Raw genomic sequence first — 13,123 nt, 5'->3', positions numbered from 1 at the left:
TTTCTATAAACGATAATACTGTTTATCGTTTACACCACGCGCCCTTTTTTCCCGACGCCCTTTTTTGATGTACGCCCACTACCACCCAAATGACCGACTTGCCTTCAGACCGAGGGAGTTCACCCACAAAATCCATGGAAATATGAGTCCAGGGTTCATTGGGGACTGGTAATGACTGTAACATGCCAACGGGGGCCTGACGAGAGGGCTTATTATTCGCACATACCGCACACTCTCTTACAAATTCCTTACAATCTGTAGCTAAACTAGGCCATCAGGCACATCTAGCTAATAGATCCTGAGTTCTGGTGGCTCCAGGATGACCAGTATTCTTGTGAGAATGAAAAAATTGCAGGATTTGTTAACGGAAGGGCAGTGGCACAAACATGACCCCCTCTGGCTTCCCCTCTGGAACATCCAATTGATAGGGACTCAAAATGGTTGTCCAATCTCTCCATGTCTCAGTGGCTGCCAAGACTACCTTTGGAGGTAGGATAGCCTCAGGAGCAGCAGGCTGCACTGACTCGGGCTCAAAACACCTAGAGAGCGCATCGGCCTTGATATTCTTACTTCCGGGAGTATATGTGATTACAAATCTAAATCTTGCAAAAAACAGGGACCACCGGGCCTGGCGAGGGCTAAGTCTCTTAGCCCCCTCGATATACTCCAAATTCTTGTGATCTGTATAAACCATGATAATATGTTCTGCACCCTCTAACCAGTGTCGCCATTCCTCAAAAGCTAATTTGATGATGAAGAGCTCCCGGTTGCCGATGTCATCGTTTTTCTCGGCAGGTGAAAATCTGCGAGAAAAGTAAGCACATGGGTGCAGCTTGCCCTGCAAACCTGACCTCTGCGACAACACAGCTCCCACCTCCAGCTCTGAGGCATCAACCTCCACGATGAAGGGAAAGGCGACATCAACATGCCTTAGTATTGGGGCAGAACAAAACAGTTTCTTTAGGGTTGAAAAGGCCGTATGAGCCTCAGGTGACCAATGATGAGTATCAGCCCCTTTCTTGGTGAGACTGGTGAGATGGGAGATGATGGTAGAGTACCCCTTAATAAACCTTCTGTAGTAATTGGCAAACCCCAGGAATCTCTGGAGTGCCTTCAGCCCCACAGGCTGAGGTCACTCCAGGACAGCAGAAACTTTCCCTGGGTCCATTGAGAGGCCAGAAGTGGAGATAATGTACCCTAAAAAGGCTACTGACTTTACCTCAAAGAGACATTTCTCTAGTTTGGCATAAAGCTGATTCTGTCTTAACCTCTTTAATACCCATCTGACATGCTGGCGATGTTCGGAGAGACTGAACGAAAAGATTAGTATATCTTCCAAGTAAACCAGAACAAACTTCCCCAACACTTCCCTGAACACCTCATTAATTAACTCCTGGAAGACGGCCGGCGCGTTGCACAACCCGAAGGGCATCACCAGGTACTCGTAATGCCCGTCGGATGTGTTGAAGGCCGTCTTCCATTCGTCACCAACCCTGATGCGGACTAGATTGTATGCACCCCTGAGATCTACCTTGGAAAAATTCTTGGCGTTGGTCACCTGTGTGAACAAATCGTCAATCAATGGCAAAGGGTAGTGGTTTTTCACAGTGATCTTATTCAGGCCTCGATAATCAATACAAGGGCGGAGGCTTTCGTCCTTTTTCTTTACGAAAAAGAAACCTGCCCCTGCTGGTGACCGAGAGGGACGTATGTACCCTTTCGCCAAGTTTTCCCTGATGTATTCCTGCATAGCTAGTTTCTCCGGACCAGATAGGTTATAAAGATGACCCCTGGGCGGCATACAACCAGATCTCAGATCGATGGGACAATCGAAGGCACGATGAGGGGGAAGTTTGTCTGCCGACTTTGGACAAAAGACATCAGCAAATTCTGCGTATTGTCTCGATACACCTTCAACCTGAATGTTGGTATTACATATGGTTACTCTCGCTAAACAATGATGATAACAATGGGACGACCAGCTCGTTAGCTGACCTGAAACCCAGTCTATCTATCTGAGGTGAGTGAATTGTTAACCAAGGCATGCCAAGAATGATGGTAGAGGTTGCCATGTGCAAAACCAGAAATTGCAGACTCTCCCCATGTAATACCCCAACCCTGAGTTGCACATTTGGAGCACGGGACAAGGGATGTCTACTCTGCATAGGAGAGTCATCTACCGCAGTGACCAGGATCGGTTGATCCAAGGGAAGTATGGGTATTCCCAACTTTTTTGCAAACTCGTAATCTATAAAATTAGCCGCTGAACCAGAATCAATAAAGGCTCCCGTGGAGACAGTCTGACTCTCCCATGTGACTGAACAGGGAAGTAGCAGATGATTGTTATGTAGAGGTAAAGACTGCGCGCCTAGGGTATTACCTCTGACTACACCTAGGCGGCAGCGTTTCCCGACTTCTTGGGACAATTCTGCACTATATGACCCTCCTCTGCACAGTATAAACAGAGCTGTTCTGTTTTCCTACGATTCCTTTCTGAGCGCGTCAATTTGGAGTGACCAATTTGCATTGGCTCAGGTGGCGGTGAGGCAGGTGGAGAAGTGACATAAGAGACATATCTAATCCTGTCCTTACCACGGGTTTGCTTTTGATATCGTAACCGACGATCAACACGTACTGCTAAAGAAATTGCTTCCTCAAGGGTCTTAGGTTCAGGGTATCCCAACATTAGTCCAGAGACTGCATCTGATAGCCCTGATAAAAAACAATCCAGCAGTGCAAAAGCCCCCCACCTAGCCGACACCAACCACTTCCTGAACTCAGCTGCATAAACCTCCACTGGATCCTTGCCTTGGCGCAAGGTCTTCAACTTCCGCTCAAAGGTAAAGGCAATGTCCGGGTCATCATAAATTATGGCCATGGATTTAAAAAACTCCTCAACTGACCTGAGTGCTTCATGCGCTGATGCTAAATTATACGCCCAGGTCTGAGCATCCCCTGAGAGTAAGGTCTTAATAAAGATTATTCTCTGTGCCTCTGTTCCTGACAGGTTAGGCCTCAGTTCAAAATATGACATCACACGATTCTTAAAATTCTGAAAGTCAGATTTATGGCCAGAAAACTTTTCAGGTACAGACATTCTCAAGTCTGTAACAGGAGGGGATCGCACTGAATTTACAGTCGTCTGAAGGACTTGTAGTGACCCAGATAAAGCAGATATCTGGGCCTGCTGACCGTCCATCACTCTGATGAGATTTTCCACCGAGGTGGTGAGCGTGTCCAGACGACTGCTAAGTGCGTCCATATTGTTTTGGTCTGGCGTTCTGTAATGATTGGTGTCAGCACACAGAGAGAATCTGATTATTGGTGATCTGCAGTATCACCAAGAATGCAGATATATACCTGATTATTGATGATCTGCAAAATCACCGATAATACAGATATATTGCTAACCTCTGGACACCTATGGTGTGCAAGTGTTTGGTACAGTAATCTTTGGACCACCGGGGTAGCAGGTGGTCTAATAAGTAGAGCAGACTCTACTGTAGCCAAGGGCTCCTGGAGAGGAAGTCCCTGACTGTAAGAAGCAGTGTCCCCTCTGCGGAGCAGGGGTCCCCTGCAGGAAGGCTGGGCACCCTATGAGGGGGGTGACAGCCAGAAGGTCAGACAGGCCGAGTCGGCAACAGAGTATCAGATATGCAAGGTACCAAATCAGAGATCAGAAGAGTAGTCAGGAAAGCAATAGGTCATAACAGATATCAAAACAAGGCCTAGTCTGAGTGTGAGGTCCGTGGTCTCTACACCCTGGAACTATGCTAGAGAATAACACAGATGATATACAGTATTCCTAGTCTGGGGTGTGAGGTCCATGGTCTCTACACCCTGGAACTATGCTAGAGAATAACACAGATGATAAACAGTATACTGGATAAGTATGGATTCCCAGGTCCTCCTGGTTCCACCACACTGAAGGATCTGACTAAGGTCTGAGAGCTAACACATAGGCATTCGCAACGCCAAACAACCAGCAACTGAACAGCAAGAGATATATATAGCAAAGCACCCCACAGCGCCGCCCAGCTCCCATCAACCAATCACTGGCTGACCAGGGATCAGCTGACCGCCTCGATCAGCTGACCCTTCTCCTATTGGCATAAAGAGCCTGTCTTGCGCCGCGCTCGCGCGTAGCTCTCCATCTGTGTGCACTACTAGGTCCAGACAAACCAGACGCATGTTGCTGCGGGGAAACCGCCGCGCTGGGCGCGGAATCAGCCGCCTTGCCGTCAGAACACGTGGCGGCTTTTCCGCAATCCATCACAATGGCATTACGGAAAATATAGTGTCAGATCGGGGAGTCCAATTTGTATCTAAGTTTTGGAGGGCATTCTGCCATCAGTTAGACATGGAGCTTTCTTTTTCATCAGGCTACCACCCACAGACCAATGGCCAGACCGAAAGAGTCAATCAGTCTCTGGAACAGTTTCTGAGATGTTATGTTGCAGATGCACAAACCGACTGGGTCAAATTTTTGCCGTTTGCAGAATTTGCACACAACAATCTGAAGAGTTCCTCCTCAGGATTTTCCCCATTTCAGGTGGTGACGGGAAGGTCACCCAAGTTCACTCCATTGCCAGTGGCTTCTACTCCGTTTCCAGCCCTGGAGAATTGGCAGAGGTCTTTAAAGCAGATTTGGGGAATGGTTAAAAGAAATCTGGGGAGGTCTTTTCAGAACCAAAAGAAACAGGCGGACAGGAGATGCTCCATAGAATGAGAATTTTTTCCAGGAGATTTGGTCTGGGTGTCCACACGACATTTGGCCCTAAAGCAACTGTCACCCAAACTGGGCCCCAGATTTGTGGGCCCTTTTCCTGTTACCAAAAAGATTAATAATGTCACTTATGCTATTGATCTCCCTACCAGCATGCGAGGTGTGAGATCATTTCATGTGTCCTTGCTCAAGCCGGCAGTACACGTGGATTCCGCTCCCCCCCCCCCCCCCCCCCGTGTTGATTGATGAACAACCTGAGTATGAAATTGAGAAGATGCTGGACTCATGGCTTGTGCAGAACTCCGTGCAGTATTTGGTTCACTGGAAAGGGTATGGCATAGAGGAAAGAACTTGGGTGCCAGACTGTCGTATGCACGCAGAGGAATTGAAAGAAGGAACTCCATAACTTGCACCCTGAACAACCTGGTGGGAAGTGTCCGGAGTCCACTCCTCGGGGGGGGGGGATTGGGCGGCGGTTTGCACACAGCAGCGTGCGTCTGGTACTGCAAGAGAACGCGGAGGGGCCGCCGCATGTATTGGCAGCAGGGCGGCTGATTCCGCGTCCAGCGCAGCGGTTTGCACGCAGCAGCGTGCGTCTGGTGTGGCTGGGTCTGTTAGTTCACACAGATTCAGGAATACGCGCGCGCGCTGAGAGGCAGAACTTTTATGACAGCCAAGGAGGAATCAGCTGACCAGGCTGGTCAGCTGACCTCAGAACAAGTAACTATTGGTCAATCACTGATGGGTGGCGCCGGAGAGCGCTGCTCTATATATAGTTACTGCTGGTCAGTCTCGAGTTGTCTGCCGTTGCGAACACTACATGGAAGCACTCAGACCTTAGTCAGATCCTACAGTGTGTTTGAACCAGGAGGACCTGGGAATTCACACTGAGCCAGATTACTTCTGTTATCATTGTGTTATTATTCAGACTAGTTCCAGGGTGTCGAGACCACGGACCTCACACCCAAGACTAGGGAACTTGAGTGATCATTCTGTTATACTTCAGACTAGTTCCAGGGTGTAGAGACCACGGACCTCACATCCAAGACTAGGAATACTGTATACCAACATTATATTCTCCAGACTAGTTCCAGGGTGTAGAGACCACGGACCTCACACCCAATTAGGCATTGTTTGATATCTGTTATGACCTATTGCTTTCCTGACTATCCCTCTGCTCTCTGATTCGGTACCAGGCACATCTGATTATCCGTTGCCATCCCTGCCTGCCCTGGATACCGAATCAGCTTTCTGTCTTTGTACTTTGGCTGTCCGTGTGTTGCCGACCTGGCTTGCCCGACCTCGAGAGCTATCTCTCTCCCTTAAGAGATAGTCTCCAGATCAGTCAGTGACTTCAGGTGTCACTCACTCTCTGGTCCTTCCTACCTTCAGCCTGGGACTCCACCCCGTGGGAGGTCTCAGGCTGCTGGAAGGCTCTTGTGCTTCTCAAAGAGCAGTATTGCCCATACTGCCAGGGACCACCTGCTCCTCGGGTGGTCATACTCAAAGTCTTTACTGTTGCACCAAACACTCACGATATATATATATATATATATATATATATATATATATATATATATATATATATATATATATATAGGTGTCCAGAGGTTAGTTATACTTGGATTATCAGTGATACTGCAGATCATCAATAATCAGGTATATATCTGCATTCTTAGTGATACTGCAGATCACCAATAATCAGATTCTCTCTGAGTGCTGACACCAATCGTTACAATTACAGTATGAATCTGTAAGAGAGGAGACGACTTAGATAAAGGCCGGCCTGGATTTACCTCACTGGAGCCTGTAGGCGCATATGTCCTTGCACCTTAGACTTTGCCTTAGGCTGTCCCAGCTGTCACTTCTCCCTTACTTCCTTTGCCAGTTATAGCTACAGGAGCCCCTTAATATTAGGTAGCCAGAGATACCCTTAGCATTAGGTAGCTAGAAGTACCTTCAGTATTAAGTATCTAGAGGTGTCCCTGACTGAAGGGAGATCTCATCAGTGGAATGCAGAGAGCAGGCTGAGTAACCTCTCATTTACACTCTCATCAGGACTCTGCATAGGGAAGGGGGGAGGCACTAGGGGAGGGAAGTGAGACGCCTTTCCATCATCAGGCGCCTGTAGGCACGTGTCTACAGAGCCTTATGGTAAATCCGGCCCTGGAGAAAGGACTATTGCAGAAAGAGGTAACCTGGATGTGTACACACAAAGTACACCAGAAGAAAAAGATACTTACCTGGCAGTGGCAACCCTGAGGCCAGAGGCTTCACAAATGCATTGTGGGAACAGTGGGCTGTAAAAGTATCCGGGAAGCCCCTGGAACATGCAGTTGCTTCCCACTACCAGGTAAGTATCTAACTTATAAAACACACTTCAAGTGTCCTGTAACACCCTGGTTTAAATGTAGACTCTCCTGTCTTTGAGCTTTCCAGCTGTTTGACATAGGAATAAAATTATAGAAGGTTCCTCCCTATTATATGCGATGACTTCCTGAAGCAATGATTTGGTCTTAAAGTAGCCCTTTCAGCAGGATTTAGTGAGCATGCACAAAAGATGGCGAAATCGGTATGGAGCCCTGGCTCAGGCCACACCCTGAGGAAGCACTGGAGGGCGGAGCTTCCTGCTGATCACATGACTGCCCTCAACCCCATGGAACCCTGAGTACAAGCAGTAAAGGTAGAGTGACCATACGTCCCGGATTGCCCGGGATGCGTCCCGGATTCGGGGTCCGCTGTCCCAGGCAGCATCAGGTCCCGGGAAACGTCCCGCTTTCAGCAGCGGGACGTCCCGGCCTCGGGGCTCTGGCCACTCTATACTCATGAACTGGCAGCGGCGATAGACGCCGTGCCAGTTCATTGCCCGCAGCCCCGCTCCAGCCTCCTCTTCCGGTGTCTGTTCCGACACCGGCAGGCGAGCAGGGCTACGGCAAGATGGCTGCCGAAGCCCTGTACTGGAGACTATTTGTGTCTCCAGTACAGGGCTTCGGCAGCCATTTTGCCGTAGCCCTGCTATTCAACTCAGCGCGGGAGAGAAGATCAAGAGCAAGATGGTCCCCCCCCCCCCCCCCCGGTCTTCGGCGCTGCGCGCTCCTCATCACTTCTCCCACCCCTCGCCCCCCCTCCCTGTCCCAGGTTGGACCCACAAAAATCTGGTCACTCTAAAGGGGACTTTGTGTAAGCCGATGCCTGCAGAAGACAAGTGACAGTTAAGTGAGTATGAGTAGTCACTTGTGAGATCCAGAGGTATTAGTTGGGTTGGGTTTAGTCTGGGATTGGGGCTGCTCACCCTACAGACTTGCTGCAATTTCTTACTTATGCCTTCCTGATTGCATTGGCTTACATTATTTTGGGCATTGTGACAGGACTTTCAGCTCTGCACATGTGGCTATACATTTCCGTGTAGGACGGTACCACTAACCACACTATATATCTGCAGCAGTGATAATCTGCCTTTCATATAGCAGTTAAGGATCTGTGTAACAGTTTGGACAATCTGCCCTTCCTGACCTCCTCCATGGGCTTTGCTCTCATAATGCTAGACTATCAGCTAACGTCTGTTCTATGGCCTTTATGTGTTGGGATAGACTCCACATTACAGTCTTGAAGTTTGGAGACTTGATTAGCCAGTGTAGATGTGAAATGTTAGTAGCATATGGCTGTATTATTCCAGAGACAGCAGATAACACAATTGACATTGCGGTGTGAAGGTGTGGGTGGTATTTCCTCTCTGTAGCTGTTTAGTTTGCATGCTGTTGGTCACTTACCACTATAACATCACAGAGAAACTAAAGTATGTTCTGGAATAGTGGCCAACACTGCATTGTAAAGTGCTACAGACTCTGCAATCTGCCATCCACAATGGCCGTGACATTACTGCTCCTCTGCCTCCTTACAGGTATGTTGGCTGTCAGCGGAGTCCTCCTATATGTCATTTCATGTTATCACTGTCATACGAGGGGGGGGGGGTCTATCTACAGTCTGGGCGCTTCTGCCATCACCAGTGTCAATGTGTATTGAACAGCGCAGATGCCGCCGCGTGGTCTAGTGACGGGGCGGCTATCTCCGCGTTCAGACCGGTGGTTTCCACGCAGCAACACGCGTCTGGCTTGGCTGGACCTTCTAGTGGACACAGATGGATAGCTATGCGTGCGCGCGCCAGGCGACAGGACATTTATACCAGCAGAAGGGGAATCAGCTGATCAGGCCGATCAGCTGATCCCAGCTGGACTCTGGATTGGCTGAGTGGCGGAGCTGCACAGCACTGCAAGTATATATAGATCTTGCTTGTCAATTGCTGGTTGTCTGCCGTTGCGAATACATACGTGTGAGCACTCAGACCATAGTCAGATCCCACAGCGTGTTAGAACCAGGTGGACCTGGGAATTCACACTTAGCCAGATTACGCTTGTGTTATACTTTAGACCGGTTCCAGGGTGTTGTGACCGGGGACCACACACCCAGGCTTGGGGATGCTGTGTTATTGCTGTGTTATACTTTAGACCAGTTACAGGGTGTTGTGATCAAGGACCTCACACCCAAGCTTAGGGATACTGTGTCATTGCTGTGTTTTACTTTGGGCCAGTTCCGGGGTGTTGTGACCGGGGACCTCACGCCCAGGCTTGGGAGTGCTGTGTTATTGCTGTGTTATACTTTGGACCAGTTCCAGGGTGTTGTGACCAAGGACCTCACACCCAAGCTTAGGGAAGCTGTGTCGTTGCTGTGTTATACCTTAGACCAGTTCCAGGGTGTTGTGACCAAGGACCTCACACCCAAGCTTAGGGAAACTGTGTCAGTACTGTGTTATCCTTTAGACCAGTTCCTGGGTGTTGAGACCACGGACCTCACACTCTAGACTAGGCCTCTGCTTTACACCTGTTATGACCAATTGCTCTCTTGACCTCTCTCCTGCTTTCTGATTCGGTACCTTTGCATATCTGACTACCTGTTGCCAACCCTGCCTGTACCTGGTTACCGAATCAGCCTTCTGTCTCTGTACCTTATCTGCTCGTGTGTTGCCGACCTGGCCTGGCCGACCCTTCTGGCTGTCACTCATTCCTTGGGTGTTCAGCCTGTCTATACTACCTATGACACCGCCCTGTTAGGTGCCAGGTAGCTGCAGAGACTCCCTGTTCCTCAGAGGGGCCTCTCTGCAGTCCAGTCAGGGATTCTATTCCTTAGGAGTCCTTTGACTGCAGTATAGTCTGATTCCCAGCATTACAGGGAATCACTGGGTCTCAGGTTATCTCCAGCCCTTTACTAGGAGATACTCCTCATACAGTCAAGGGCCACCTGTTCCTCAGGTGGTCCATGCTCATAGTTAATTGCGTCTCCCGCCCACAGGAGACAAACTACTGTTGCACCAAACACTTACACTTTATCAGGTGTCCAGAGGTTAGTTATACTTGTATTATTGGTGATTCTGCAGATCATCAATAATCAGGTATATATCTGTATTGTTGGTGATACTGCAGATCACCAATAATCAGATTCTCTCTGTGTGCTGACACCGATCGTTACACTATGGTTATAGTCAGAAGAGCCTAAGAGCCTATAGGCACAGATGTCCTGGTACCCTAGACTTCGCCCACCATGAACCTACAAACACCCATCAAACCACACCCAGCTGTCACTTCTCCCTTGCCCATCATAGATAGCTACAGGTGTCCCTTAGTATTACATAGCCAGAGGCACCCTCAGTAATAAGTAGCTAGAGGTGTCCCCGACTGAAGGGAGATCTGGTCAGTGGAATGCAGAGAGCTGGGTGAGTAACCTCATTTACACTCTCATCAGGACTCTGCATAGTGCAGGGGGGAGGCACTGGGGGAGGGGAGTGAGCCGCCTTTCCATCACCAGGCGCCTGGAGGCATGTTCAAAAAGAAAAAAAGGAGGACAAAAACCAGTATATGCTGCTCAAAAAAACTGCACATTGAAAATTTATAAAAACCATACACCCAGTATTGTAGAAATAAGTGTCAGTACATAACTGACACTATCAACTACTGTAAATACAATACAAGTGTTCACCTGTTCAGAACATCAAGAGCTTCATTTTAAGTTGTACATAGATAGCAAATCAAATCGTTATCCATCGAGTATAAGATCATGATCATGAAAATGTATTGTAGACACCTGTTCTAGACACCGTAAGGAACCCAGTATTTTTAAATTGAATTAGGGGTTATAACCACTCACAGACAATAGATAGGTGTGACCAATATGATCAATATGCACTATTCATAGAATACATAGGCAGTGCTGCTTATCCAGATTCCGGACATCCAATTTTTTTTCAGCTATCCGACCGGATTCGGATTCTGGATACCTGGCCCAAATCCAGATAGCTATCTGCGGATAGTTGGCTGGAAATGCGGATATTCGAGGATATCCGAATATTGAGATACTGTAACTAAGAAGATGACGTCCATGACGTCATTGAGCTAATCAGAGGGCTCCCAGCCAATCCGAGGGCTCCCAGCAGAAGCCCTAGCAACCAATCACAGAGGGGAACCCTGGCCAGCCCCTACTGACCTCATTGAGACAATCAGAGGGCTCCCAGCCAATCAGAGAGCTTCCAGCAGAAGCCCTAGCAACCAATCACAGAGGGGAACCCTGGCCAGCCCCTCCTGACCTCATTGAGCCAATCAGAGGGCTCCCAGCCTAAGCCCTGGCACCCAATCACAGAAAGGAACACTGGCCAGCCCCCCTGTGTAATAAGGAGGGCTGCCATGATGAGACATCTTGTCCTTGTTTGTGAATGCTCACTGAGAGACATGCGCCAGTGCTGCTGCCTGGCCTAGCAAGTGCTGTATACAGTGATAAACCTAAAGCTGTTCAGTGATTAACCCCTTCACTACACTATTGTTGTATTGTTAATTAGCTTGATGTCATTGTGTGACAGTCAGAGTGTGTGCTGCAGGGCTGCTGCAGCTGCTATGTGTCTGTGTGTATGCTGTGCACAGACCAGGCCAGCTGCTGCCTGCTGGCCAGCTATTAGCCTTAGCTAGCTACAGTATAGGTTAGGTTAGGGAATAGGATTGCTATGTTATTGTGTAGTTAGTACTGTAGTACTGCAGTCAGTGCTAGTTAGTTGTTAGAGTAGTAGTACTACTGTGTTATCTTACTACAGAACTGCTGTGCTGCTGAGCAGTGCCAGTGTGACAGTTAGTATGCACTAGTGTCTTCTCCTCTGCTGTCTGACTGTCACTCAGCACTTGGCACTTGCCAAATACAAAGTGCAAATGCAAGGTGCAAAGTGGCAACTGCGAAGTGCCAAGTGCAAAGTGCCAATTGACAATGCTAATTGACAGCCATTTTTTTCGGGGGGGGGGGGGGGGGATTTTAAGTCCCCACATCATCAATTAGTGTTTCCCTTTAAAAAAAAACATGATGCTACATGCCTCATTTACCCTAAAAACGTTTTAGAAGCAATTTAACCTCCTTAGCGGTTTGTGGCCCCAGGAGTCCCCCATGCAGCAAAAAATTGATCCAATGGCTGTAAATTCACTAGCTAGCACCAGGCTAGCTAGTAAGAGTCTCTGGCACCCTCCACTCCCCTGCGATCCCCCCGCTAATACATTACCCCCCCTGGATCCAGCGATCGCGCAGCCTCCCCGCACAGCTCCGGTCTCTCTATGGGGAGGATCGGGTTTGCGCACGACATCATCTGCGATCCTCCCCATAGTGAAGACCGGAGCTGTGCGGGAGGCTGCGCGATCGCTGGATCCAGGCTGGGTAATGTATAAATGGGTGAGCGGCGGCGATCAAAGGGTGCCGGACACTTCTTCTAGCCAGCACTAGACTAGCTAGAGGGTTTATAGCCATTAGGGACAATTATTTAAAAAAACGGCAAAAAATAACAACACCTCCTGAGCGGCGTAACACTCAGGAGGTTAAAGGCTACTTCCAGTTTTCTATGCGGATATCCGAATCCGCCCAGATACCCCGGATACTGGGGTCGGATATCCGATTCGGATTTGGATCGGAAAATTTTGAACTCGGATATCCGATTCGGATCCGGAAATCTGGTATCCGGATCCAAATTCAATCCGGTTTTTTAAAAGGGGTATCCGAGCAGCACTGTACATAGGAGCCGCACAAATATTATGTAATATGTTTACACACCAAAGCCACCTAATTAGATATACTTCATCATGCAAAGCTGCGAATAACAAAAGGAGCCAGCCTGAAAGATTATCTGACAGTTCCAGTTCAATAGCTCAGATGTCCCCTGAGAGTATAGGGCTTTATCACGATGCCATATGATTGGCTTACATTGCCTCCATTGATAATGGGGCGCGATAAAGTCCTTTGAGCAAGGGGCTGAGTATCAGCAATCGATAGTTAATCCAATCCTGTGAACAAAGCAATATTAAAGAAAAAAAAAACTATTAA

Source organism: Hyperolius riggenbachi, chromosome 2, assembly GCF_040937935.1.
Source record: "Hyperolius riggenbachi isolate aHypRig1 chromosome 2, aHypRig1.pri, whole genome shotgun sequence".
Lineage (NCBI taxonomy): Eukaryota > Metazoa > Chordata > Amphibia > Anura > Hyperoliidae > Hyperolius > Hyperolius riggenbachi.
The sequence above is the reverse complement of the archived record's forward strand: the minus strand, read 5'-3'. Positions refer to the sequence as shown.